The sequence below is a fragment of the Trichosurus vulpecula genome, chromosome 3, assembly GCF_011100635.1.
Source record: "Trichosurus vulpecula isolate mTriVul1 chromosome 3, mTriVul1.pri, whole genome shotgun sequence".
NCBI classification, from domain to species: Eukaryota; Metazoa; Chordata; class Mammalia; order Diprotodontia; family Phalangeridae; genus Trichosurus; species Trichosurus vulpecula.
This window is the reverse complement of record NC_050575.1, coordinates 21,310,070-21,322,983: the sequence shown is the minus strand read 5'-3', so window position 1 is coordinate 21,322,983 and position 12,914 is coordinate 21,310,070. Positions and strand designations below refer to the sequence as shown.

General features: G+C 44.3%; 1 protein-coding gene across 4 annotated transcripts in view; it reads right to left on the bottom strand.

Annotated features, from left to right (window-relative positions):
* Positions 1-9,227, bottom strand: part of C3H14orf180 (chromosome 3 C14orf180 homolog) — a 43,579-nt gene extending 34,352 nt beyond the window's left edge. For 2 of the 4 annotated variants that reach the window (XM_036748315.1, XM_036748316.1), the window contains exons 1-2: positions 8,745-9,168; positions 2,827-3,116 (exon numbers count right to left, since the gene is read on the bottom strand). The gene's annotated coding sequence lies outside the window, so the exon portion shown is untranslated. Of the gene's footprint in view, positions 1-2,826; positions 3,117-8,744 lie in introns of all 4 variants that reach the window. The other 2 variants (XM_036748318.1, XM_036748317.1) reach the window with 2 other exon arrangements.
* Between the last annotated feature and the right edge of the window lie 3,687 nt (positions 9,228-12,914).

Genomic DNA, 12,914 nt, shown 5'->3' with positions numbered 1-12,914 from the left:
ATCGAGCCTCAGATTACTAGCAGTATGATCCTGGGCAAGTCACTTAACTTCTGTTTGCCTCAGTTTTTTCAACTGTCAAGTGGGGATAATAATAGCACCTACCTCAGAGGATTGTTGTGAGGATCAAACGAGATAATATTTGTAAGGTGCTTAGCACAGTGCCTGGCACATAGTAGGTACTGCTATTACTAGTACTACTACTACCACCCCTCATTTTAAAGATGAGGAAATTGAAGCCCAGAGAAATCAAATAACTTCCTCAAGGTCACAAAGACCTTGTGGTGGAGCTGGGAGTGCAACTGAGGTTCTGCGACCAGGTACGTTTGGCTCCAGACGGTTGAGTGCGTTGAACGTTGTGATTAGGAGTTTGAAGTTTACTTAGTAGGAAATAGGGGATCGCTGAATATTTTTGAGTAGAATAGCGATGTAACTAAACTCACGAATAATAAATATTTATGAGCTTTCTCATTTGGTAGTGAGCTCCCTATCGATGGAAGCGTCCAAGGAGAGGTTTGATGACGAGCCCTTGCCAGAGAAGCTGCAGGTGGGGCAGAAAGGATTCTTGGCATTGGCTGAATAGCATACTTTAGAGGGGCATGGACAGGGATATTATTTGTCATGTGTTTAGGCTTGGAATGATCTATGGGGGAGGCAGAAATCTCCCCCACTTTGTAATGAGGAAAGGCCGTGTCCAGGAGGTCCAGGAGGTTTGGACCTAGAACTTTGTACAATAAGCCAGACTTGGAAATGAGGGCCATATGGCTGAGCTGAGGGCCTAGAGGTGGAAAGTAGTATCTAAATCAGAAGGTCAGTATCAGGTTCAAAGGCAGAGGCTGAGTGGATTGAATGAAGAGATAGGAGATTGGAAGATTTAGAGCTAGAATAGACCCTAGAGATCCTTTAGCTGAACCCTTTTATTTTGCAGATGGAGAACATGGGGACCAGAGAAGGGGAAATGACTTTTTGAAGATCACACAGGTAGTAAGCTTCAGAGCTGGGATTTGAACCCAAGCCTTCTGGCTCTAAGGCCAGCATACTCTCTAATGCACCACACCACCTCCAGTGCCAGATCATAGTCAGTCCTAAGATTAAACAGGGGTTGGAGCTTCACAGAGAGTTTCTGAAATTAACATTCAATTGTCAAAGGGCACCACCATGTTTTAATGTTTGTGTGGCAAATCTGCCTTCCAATACCCACCAGTCTGATGTAGCTGGACATCTCTTGTCATCTGCAACCCCCACAATTACTCACCATGGATAAGATCATCCCTCTTTAATTAGTGAACAGAAGGTTGGGCTACAACAGTAGTGTCAAACTCATATAGAAATGGGAACACTAAACTATACATAAAGGTTCCTGTGGGTCACATATTGACTTAGTTTTAAAATGTAATGTTACCTATGTTTTATTGTATTTTTATTCATTTTGTTAAATATTTTCTAATTCCATTTTAATCTGATGCAGGAGTATTAGGGAGTGTTGCTAGTCAGGTGCTCCACAGGTGGCATGTTTGACACCTCCAGATTACATGACCTTAAAATCTCTCTGATTCATTTCAAATCACCAGGTGTATAAAGCACCTACTATGTGCTATGCACTGTGCTTGGTGCTGGGGCTATAGAGATGAAAAATAGTACTGTTATCTGACCTCAAGAAATTAATTTAAAGGATAGACATGCGCACAAATCGCAAATGAGACAAAGGAAAGTTGGATAAGTCAAACTCATCTTGGGGATGGGGGTCATAGTGAGGGGTGATGTGGGCTGAGGTAACAAGACAAAACGCCCTGAGATTTCTAGTGTCTTTTGATCACCTGTTTCAGAATCCCACAGTATTCCAGGGTTCAGTCACTCAGTAAGTCAACTAGCATTTATTAACTGCCTACTATGTGCTAATGGTGCTAAGTGTACCTGCATGCATACACACATGTCCCTGCTCTCAAGGAGTTCACACTTTCCATTTCTTTAAATCTAGGTTTCTCCCTGCCAAGGAGAGGTAATTTCCTCTTCTCTCCACTTTCCTTGGGGATGGAGACATACTCTTTCAGACACCCCTGCATAGATCTCAGACAGCGTGGGTAAGAACCTGATGCTGTACTCAGGGTCATTTAGTTCAGAGAGAGAAAGAACCCTTTCATTCTACAGAGGAGAAAACCAGGCCACAGCAAGATGAAGGGACAGGCCTGGTTTTCCATGGGTAGAAAGGGGCAGGGACAGGATTCAAACCAGGGCACAAGATTATAGTAGCACAGATTGACAGCTGGATGGGGACGTCAGGAGCCACCTCGTCTAACTCCCTCATTTTACAGATGACAAAACTGAGGTCCAGGGAAATTAGGTGACTTGCTTAGTGACCTCTGCAATAAACCAAAGTCATATGATATCACAATTAGACATATAGTCTAACTCAAAGCTCCAGGGATGTGTCAAAAGACTTGTCCAAGCTTACATAGGCACCAGGAAGCAGAGATGGAATTTGGACGCAGGGCTTTTGATTTTTAATATGGTATCCTTCTGTACCATTTTATTTTAACTCACTTTCACTCTCTCTGTCTCTCCATCTGTCTCTCTCTCTCTCTCTGTGTCTCTCTCTCTCTGTCTCTCTCTCTCTCTGTCTCTCTCTGTCTCTGTCTCTCTCTGTCTCTGTCTCTCTGTCTCTCTCTCTGACTCTGTCTCTCTCTCTCTCTCTCTCTCTCTCTCTCTCTCTCTCTCCGTCTCTCTCTCTCTCTCTGTCTCTCTCTCTCCCCTCCTTATATATTCCATAAAATAAGAACTCCTTACAAGATCCTTCCCCCTCTCTACCAGTGTGCCATGTTTCTGACTTACCTGTGACTTTGGATGAGATGTCCCAGGAACATCTCCTTGCTGGGCTGGAGGACCTGCCAGCTTCTCCCAGGGAGAGCACCGTCAGCAAAGCAATCGCCTGTTGAGCCTGGCCAAGCCCTCTCCTGGACTGCTGCTGTTGTGGCTGTGGCAATCAGACCAGGTCATCAGAAACAGATCCCCCAAGGGCACGCTGGGAACCGGATCTCAAGAGGGAGCATCTGGCTACACCGGCCAAGTTCAAAACCAACTCTAAAGTTTCCATCCAAGAGGCAAAAAGGAAACGATGATTGCTAGAAAAGAAGACAGGAGGAGTCGTTAGAAACACGGGGCTGCTCACTCACTGTAGAGTCCTCTGGGGAATCCTGCCAGCTTGAGGGGCAGCCTGGCAGCCAACACGCCTTGGAAGGAGGCCAGAAGCCCTGGTAGGAGCTCGGCAAGGGGCTGTTTATTCAGTGACTCCAGGAACAAGATACAAACTTTAGTCTAAAGTCTACAGAGATATGTTTTATTACTGGATCAAATGTAAAAACACATAAGGTAATAGAGAGGACCATTTTATTTACTATGTATATTCTTCTGTGTGTACATACATTGTTTCCTTGGATAGAATGTTAGTTCCTTGAGAGCAAAGACTCTTGTTTTATAACTCTAGCACCCAGCACAGTGCCTGGTACATAGTAGGTGCTTAATAAATGCTTGCCAATTTATCAATTTGTCCTAACCCATGACACGGCAATGTTACATTTATGTGAGTATTATTGTGAGTAAATATAATGCTGGGCCTAAGAGTTAGGTAGACCTGAGTTCGAATCCTGTTTCAGACAATTACTGCTCAGTAAATCATTCAACCTCTGTGAACCTCAGTTTCCCCATCTTTAAAATCAATGGGGATAGTGCCTACGTTTCAATGAGTGGTGAGAACCAAACAAAATACTTTAAAGTACTACGGGAGGCTAGCTGTTATTATGAAAATAATAGCATAAAACCATATTGTAAAAAAAGAGGCAACAGGAACATCAGCTCTCATCTCCACGGTGCTTTTAGATTTCTCATAAAATCCGGGGAAGCAGGTGGCGTCAGGACTCTTATCTCCATCTTAGAAGTTCACAAAGCTAGGAAGTCTCAGAGATGAGATCTGATTTCAGGGGGGATGAACGGGCTGCATGTTGTTATTCAGTTGTTTCGGTCACTCTTTGTGACCCCATTTGGGGTTTTCTTGGCCAAGATACTGGAGAAGTTAAGAAAGAACAATTAGACTTTGCTTGACCTCAGAGGGATGGTGATGGTGGCAGTGGTAGAGAGAGAAGCAGAGCTAGACTTTGGTTGGACAAAGGGAAAACCTTCTAACAAGTGGAGTTGCCCCTGACTAGAATAGACATAGGAGGGAAGCTCTACATCCCAGGAGCTCTGAGGTGGAGGATGGTTGATGGACTCCTGTTCAGGTAAGGGTTGGACTAGGTTCGGTGCCTTCTTGAATTCCCTTAAAATTTATGATCCTGTGTCTCCTAGTCTACTGGCCTAACCACTATACCACACTGTGTCTTCTTTTAAGAAGACAAAAAGCCATGTGAAGCCCCAGTTTGTTTCCATTCTGTGGAAAAATAAAGCAATATAATGAATCGTGTGCTGTAAATTGTCTTTGGGGAGAAGGGGCAAAGCCAGTTTAAACGTTGCTTCTCCAGAATGGATGCTGATGATGGAGAGAGCTTGGCTAAGTTCACCTGATGGCAGTAAGCAATGAGTTGTGAATCCTTTCTCAGTTTTCTCAGGGTCACAGAGCTAGTAAGTGCTTTCTCCTCAGTAAAATGGGGGGTTGGGCAGGATGGATGGACTCTTAGGGTCCTGTCAGTTATGACAATGAGAAGCACTGTGGTATTGTGGATAACATACTAATTCTGGAGGCAGGAGACTTGTCAGTGGTGGGCTGATAAATATTTAACAACTGCGTCTCCGGAAATAGAAGTCCACAAGATACCTTTAAGGTTAATCGGCATCATTACTATATTCTATATCACTTTCTTAAGACTACATGATCAACTAAATATAATAATTCAAGCCCTGATTTGCAAACATTTCTAATGTTTACACTAATATTTAATCATAGGATCAAGAGCTGGTTCTATCACAACCTTGCCTGTGCTCCCAGACACTTACTAGCTGTGTAACTCGTTATCAAGTCAGTAAACCTCTGTTTCTTTATCTGGAAAATGAAGATAATATACCTACTTCACAGGGTCACTGACAGTTTCAAATGAGATAGCATATATTAAGTGCTTTGCAAATTTTAAAGGTGCTACGTAAATACTAGTTAACATTATTTGGTTCTAAGGTCTTTTTTGGGGGCAGTGATAGGCGTGAAGTCAGGAAGACTCATCTTACTAGCTGTGTGACCCTAGGCAAGTCACTTAACCCTGTTTGACTCAGTTTCCTCATCTGTAAAATGAGTTAGAGAAGGAAATGGCAAACTACTCCAGCATCTTTGCCAAGAAAACCTCAAATGGGGTCAAAGAGAGTTGGACATAATTGAAAAATGACCGGACAACCAAAGGTTGTTGTTCAGTCTTGACATCCTATGTTCTATGTTCTAAGGGGCCTTCCAACTCTGACATTCTATATATAACCCTATTATTCACCTGAGATGTGATGGAGTCAGGAAATAAGAATAGCATGAGAAATATGAGCCCCAAGCAGACTTTAACATACAGTGAGGTGTTAATCATACACACTCGTATGTATGTGTATGTATGTATGTATGTACATATATACATATATATATGTATGTGTGTATATATACATATAGATGTAGATATGTATGGTGAGACATGCAATTAATGAACGCAAAGACAAGGATAATAATTCCTCAAGTGTGTGTGGGGTGTCACGGGGTATGGGAGGTCCCACCCATTATCTCCATGGATCCTAATAGCAGTGCTGAGAGGGAAGCAGGGCAAGGACTGCCATTGCCAGTTTAGAGGGACAAACGAAAGCTCCCAAGGTCACAAAGCTAGCAGGTGGGTTAGATGGTACGAGAATACAGATCTACTGACTGGCCAAAACATACCGCATTCCTCATAAATTAGATAACTGAAACAAGCATAGTCTTTTGACGGGGAAGCTTGGGTAATCTGGATGTTTTCACCAATAATAATTATGATCACAGCTGAAATTTCCGTAGCACTTTACAAGCATTGGCTTATTTTACCTTGACAATGACCCTGGGTAGGGAAGGCAAATGGTATTATTGCATTTTATAGATGATGACACTGAGGCTCAGAGAAATGATGTGATTCATCCATGGTTGCACAGCAAATAAGTACCAGGAATCCTGGTCTTCTGACTCTAAGTCCTGTGCTATTTCCACCATACTAGCTGCCTCTCCCAGAGTATTTTTGCTTTTAAGGATAAAGATCTGTAAAATGAGGGGACTGGAATAGAAGATCTACAAGACCTTTTCCGGTTCTAAATCTATGATCTTAAGATCACTGCTGTGATTAATCAGCTAATTCACATTAAAAGCCACTGCTGACTTGTATGTCAATAGTTTATATAAATAGCAGGGTGAGGAAAAAAGTAGTTTACTACTGAATATTTCAGAATTTCCTCCACCTCCCAGCTCCTTCTTTTCCCCCTCAGGAAGCTGCTTTTGTCCCTTGCTTGCATCTACTGCCTACATCTCCTTTTATCCTTTCTCTTTGCCTTTTATCTTTTGCCATTCTCTCTTCTCCCTATCCCTAATCCAAAAATGTGACTGATTTCAACAAAGGCTCCATGCTACGAAATGATTATGGCTTCAATGGGGTGACACAGTGGATAAAGCTAGGTACTTGGAGGCAGGAAGAACTGAGTTCAAATGTGGCCTCAGACACTTACTAGCTGTGTGACTCTGGGCAAGTCACTTAAGCCTGTTTGCCTCACTTTCTTCATCTGTAAAATCAGCTGGAGAAGGAACGGCAAACCACTCTAGTATTTTTGCCAAGAAAACCCCAAATGGGGCCATGGAAAGTCACACATGACTGAACAACAATAAAATGTGTTAAATTATTGACTAAAGTCTTAACACTCTGTCCTTAACCTAAAACCAGGCGAGTTTAACCTTTTTGCAGTTATTTTTTTAGCAACACTAAAAAGTGTAGTCTTATTCCCTCATTTTTCCAGGTGGGAAAATTGAGGGTCACAGCAGTTAAATGCCTTGCCTACTGGAGTTTGAACCAAAGCCCTCTAACACTACATCAAGTGTGCCCCAAGTTACCCATTGAGTGCCCATTGAGGTTTATCTAAAATAGAAACCTTTGCTCCCTCAGGAGAGGTGGGTCTTTCAAGAGAATTTTGCTCCAGAATATTGATTAGCTAGAAAACACAGGTCTAGTTTCTATTTCGCTAAATGAGTCATTAAGTTTCAGCCTAGTTTTCTGGACCATCCAATAGCCCCAGGGGCCTGCTTTGGCAGTCATAACCCTCTCGGAAAATGAAATGGATGTCTAAAAATACAGACTTTAATTATCAGCTGATTTTGAATAGAGAAAACTTCCTGATGACTTTAATCTTTGACTCCCCTCAGGGAGTCTAGAGTAAGAGTAATTATCTTATTAGGTGTAGGAATTGGAAACTCCAGTGAACAGGAGAGAGAAGAAGCCAGAAGGAAACTCAAGTGTCAATGCCTGCCTTTGACTGCTGTCTGTTATCAACTGAAAGATGATTCATAGGGACCATTCAAAAGTAGTTAAGCATTACAGGCACAGGGAGAAAGATTCCTCACACCTTCATGGCAAACTGGAAACTGATCCCAAACCTTGTTTAAGCTAGAATTCTAGCCTCTTAGAATGGAAGCAAGGAGGAAACGGGCACCTGGGTCCTCAACCCAGTTCTGGCCCTAATGTATCCTGTGACATTAAACAAATCACTTCACCCCCCTCTCTGAGATCCCTTCCAGCTTAGACAAATGGACAAGGCAGGTCTGAGACCTAAAGGGATAAGGAAGGAGAGAAGGAAGCAGAGCAGCTCTACATCTAGGTTAAATGCCCAATCTAAGTTACACAAAGGAAGGTTAACAGGAAAGAGGGAATTTAGGCTTTCTCAGAATTGCAAAGTTAGAAGCTTCCAAGGACATCTAGCCCAACCTCTACCTGACCAGGAAGCCTGTCTATACCATTCTGGACAAATATTTATATTTATCCTTCACTTAAAGACCTCAAGGGACAGAAGGATTACAATTACACTTCCTCTTTCAGTTAGGACTGTCAGGAAGTTTTTCCTTGTGTTGAGTTGAAGTCTAAGTCTACTTCCCTTAATTGTTTTCCTCTCTCTCTGTCTCTTTCTGTCTCTCTGTCTCTGTCTCTCTGCCTCTGTCTCTTTCTCTGTCGATCTCTTTCTCCCCTCTCCCCCAACTTGTCCCTTCTTGGCGCACACAGAAAAAGGAGAAATCCCAGGACTGGTCTTCCCACAGATGAACAGAGGATTATGCCTTGTCTCTTTTTTTTAAACAAGAGGGCTGGCCCAGATGATCCCCAGGGGCTCTTCCAGCCTTGCTCCTTTTGGTCAACTTTCCAAGTGCATTCTCTTTTGAGCCTTTGAGGGAACTAAGACCGTCCGTCCCCCTCCCCCAAACTGGCCATGGTCACACCGCATGGCCAAGCTGAGGTTAGAATTCCGTTCTCATGATTCCCTGGCCGAGTCATCCCTCCAGAACCTTTACTTGGTTAGTTTAACCTGAGGATGGAGATGTCCCAGCTTTTCCATCTATAAAATAAGAGGGTTGGACGAGGTCCCTTAGGTCCCTCCCGGCTCTAAAGCCTGTGATCGCTAAGATCGCTTCTAGCTCTAAGCCCAGCAAAATGGATATTTTGTAAACTGTGCCTTGTTTTTCTAAAACCCAAAGGACGCAGTAGACTGAGCCCGCCCTGTTCTCTTTGAGGTCTTACCTGAGTCTCTCCAGCTGCAGCTGCAGCACGAAGAAAGGGAAAGTCAGCGTGGGGGATGGGGATGGCGAGAAGGTGGAGGGAGGGGGATGGCTGCTTAGCCCCAAGCTTTCCAGGGGCGGGGCACAGCGGCTTAGGAGGGAGCCGTGAAGCTCGGGGTACAGCGGCCCCTCTCTCGGCCGCTGGGGTTCGGAGATCCTCCCTGGGTCCGGCTCTCCCAGGCCAAGGCCTATCTCCTCCCTGGCGGATCCTGTAGCCTATTTTGGCGGGGAGGGTGCATCGGGAGGTGGGGTTCGATTCTCCCAAGCCGGGGACCAGTCCTGCACCTTTCTCCTCCCGCTCTGCCGCCCCCGGCTCTCCGACTCAGCCAGGTTCGGGGGAAACAGCCCGGAGGGGGAGGAACCTCCCAGCTCGAGCCCTGCTTGGTAGTATACTGCGAACACAACCCATGCCTCCTCCCCGTCCCTGCCCTCTCCCCCCTCTCCCTCCTCCCCCCTCCCCGCCCCCACTCCATCCCAAATCTCTTTGGAGAAGGTTCCCGGGATTGGAATTTCAGAGCTGGGAGGGGGAGGGGAAGGAGGAGGAAGGGCGGGGGAGAATTAGGGAGGGAAGGAGGGGAGGATGGGGAGACGGAGGGAGCTGGGAGAGGGAGAAAAGTGGGAGAATTTAAAGCCAGGAGGAAGAGAGGGAGGGGCAACGGGTAGGAATGGGAGAGAAGAGGGATGAAGAGAGGAGGGGAAAGGGCCCATTTCATCCTCTTGCTTTGCTATGGGGTATCTGCATACAAGCAGCAGCAGGCTCTGGGCTGAATGCCCCCAGGAGAGGAGCAGGGCCCGCTGGGCTCTGAGGGGGGAAATCTCTCTGGTTCACCCAGTGGCCTTGGTGTTTCTTAGAAGCCTTCGGGGACCATCCCCTAGAGAACCAATGTACCAGCCAACTTGTCTCCTCCCCTTGGTCCCCTCAGGGTTAACAGATGGGGGTAAAACTATTAACCAGAAACACCGAATGTCAGAACCAGAAGGGTTCTAGAGCCTACCTAATCCAACCCCTTAATTATGCCAAAGAGGGAACTGAGGACCGGAAAGGGGAAAGGTCACACCTTTGTATGACCCCATAAGTCTATGGCAGAACTGGGACAAGCAGAACAGGACCTGAGATGGAACTGCAGAACGTGCTTGGAATGGAATCCCGTCGACGACAAGCTACCATCTAGGTTCCACTGGCAGCTTGAACGCCTCTGATGTGGGAAAATTTTCTACCTCTGAGACAGCCTATTCGATTTTAGGCAACTCATTTTAAGGAACTTCCCTTGTATCCAGCCAAAATCTTTTTCTCTGAAACTTCTATCCCTAGATTTTACTTTTGCCCTATGGAGGCAAACAGAGCAGGTTGAATCCACGTGAAAAGCCCTCAAACAGTTGACAGATGTCACATAGTCTGATCATATTTAGCCCAGAAATCTAGTGCCAAGAACCCAGGCATTCTTTCTCTCAGTTCTGGACTCTTTCCACTGCTCCAGATATCTTGACTTGTTCCATTAAAAAAAAATCTTTAGCTTTAGCTTCTCCTTCTCCCCTATGGCCCCACCCCATCCCTGATGGTGGGCATGTAGTAGAGAAATGTTAAGGAAACTACTGGGGCCACTGATATGAAATACAAGTGACCAGGAATGACAAAATAGGATAGTGGGAGGAACCCTGGACTTGTAGAAGACCTGGGTTTTAATCTTTTTACTGTCAGTGTTAATTTGAGCAAGTCACTTCTCTCTGAGACTCAGTTTCCTCATCTGTAAAAAGGGTAATAATACATATACTCTGGGTATTATGTAACACAATATATAACTGTATAATATTATATATATGCATTATAGTTGTGAAGGAAGCTAAAGGGAAAGTATGGAAGAGGTCTGTTCTAGTTTTAAAAGGTCAGGCCTAGAGTGGACACCAACAATGACCTGGCCTTATCAGTCTTTCATTCTGTAATCACCGTGTTCTAAAAGTCTATCACAATGAAGCAACAACAGAATCATGGAATGGCAGAGCTGATAGGGGCCTTTGAAATCATCCCAATGGGCGACTGAGGTCCAGGAATAGGGAAATGACTAGATGGGCAGAAGCCATGGAAGGAAGTTGAACAGAGCCTGATTTTGATTCTACGTAAGGAAAAGCTTCCTAACAATGGAGGCTGTCCTAAAATGGAATGCTCTCCTTTGGGTGGTAGTGAGTTCCCTGTCCTTGGAGGCTGAGTGACTATTTGTCAAGGCTGCTAAAGAGGAGATCCCTGCTCACAGGTGGATTTGATTCTGAGTTTGCAGCTTGGAAATTCTATGACTTGCTCAAGGTAACCCAGAAAGTGGCCGAGAGTCTCCTGACTATGAATGCAGGACTCTTCTATCTCTTTTACAGCTTCTTCTCACACTACACTATTTAAAGCCCTAGACTTGCAGTGAGGAATGCCAGGCTTTTGTCCTTGTTTTGTCACCAACTCAATTTGTGAACTTGGGCAAGCCTCTCCCATTCTTTGAGCCTCAGTTTCTCCGTCTATAAAATGAGGGAGTTTGTCTCCAAGGCTCTTCTCAGCAATAATGTATTAGCACAGAATTTCTACTTTTTTTCAAAATGTATTAGTGCAAGGTGAGTAGGGGGGCCTGGTGGGGTAGGGTGACCCAAATGAAAGCTGGCAGGAGACATTTGAACAGTGAGCAACCTTATCAGTGAATGTCTACGGAGCACACAGTAACCCAATAAGGAGACCTAGAAAAGTCAAACCCAAATGAGAAGCATCTAATAAGGCCCAACTAATGGCTTTCTGACAAGATTCCCTCGGTAGCTAATCTTATTCTCAGTGGCACAACAGTTAGTCACAAGGCCCTGTGTGAGCAGTCATGGAATCATAGGAGCTCCATGTTGGGAGGGATCTCGGAGACCAACTAGTCTAATCCATCCGTAAACAGGAATCCCTTCTATAATATCTCCAATAAGCAATCATCCAGAATCGAACTGAAGATTGAATTTCTCCCAGCTTAAGAATGAACCAGGAAGGAAAAGTATGGGCTTCTGCCTGGGTGAATTCATTCAAAGGTCCCTGACTCTGGTATTTTGTGAAGCTGTTCTGTGAGAAATGCCAGAAGCCAGAGGCCCAGGATGCTAGTATGAAGAGGGAGGGGAGGGGCAGGGAGATGTCATTCACTGACAAATGGTGTTGCTTGAAAAATATCTTTACTAACAAGGCTTTAATCTGTGGGATCATAGGATTTAGATCTGGGAGTTGACAATGAGGCTTTAGAACAGAACATAGTATGGCCGAGCCAGAAGGATCCTTAGAGCATAATACTATAAAGAATCCTAGAACCTTAGAACTAAAAAATTCAGAGCTGGAAAAGGTCTTATAGATACAGAGCTGGAAAGATTACTAGCAAACTTGGAGTCTAGGAGTTCTCTCTCATTTTAAGGCCATCAGGGGTTAAGTAACTTGCCCAAGGTCATACAGCTATTAAGGGTCTGAGGTCAGATTTGAACTCAGGCCCTCCTAACTCCGGGACTGGTGCTCTATTCACTGTGGTACCTAGCTGCCCTTTAGTCTAGGAGTTCTTAATCTGGGATCCAGTAACTTAAATTTTTTTTCTTAATAACTGTATTTTAATATAATTGGCTTCCTATGGAATCCTTTGCATTTTATTTTACGCATTTTAAAATATTATTATAAGAAGGGTTCATAGGTTTAATCCGACTGCCATTAGGGTCAATGACACAAAAATGGTTAAGAACTCCTGTTCCAGGCCAATGACCCCATTTTACAAATAAGTTTATCTTTACCTACTGCGGCCTTTAAGAGCCTAGGTTCCCTGATACATTATAGTGAGACATCAGAGGATGATTTTACTTCCTTATTTACTCTCCTCTTCCCCTCAGTATTTCAATCTGTACAATATGTTAGATGAGGTGGTCTCTAAGCTTCTCTGGAGTTTTGTTCTTGTAATCTGAATTTCTAACCTCAGAACATTTTGTGCATTAGTATATGGAATGGAACATGAATCCTAATTGGTGGAGAGAATGCTTAGGCAATGCTGCCTATATGCATAAAGGGTAGAATTGGTTTTAGAGTTTCTTGGGAGAGAAAAAAGGGTGGTTCCAGAGACCTTTTAGGAGAGACACACACAGAGAAGTGGCAAAG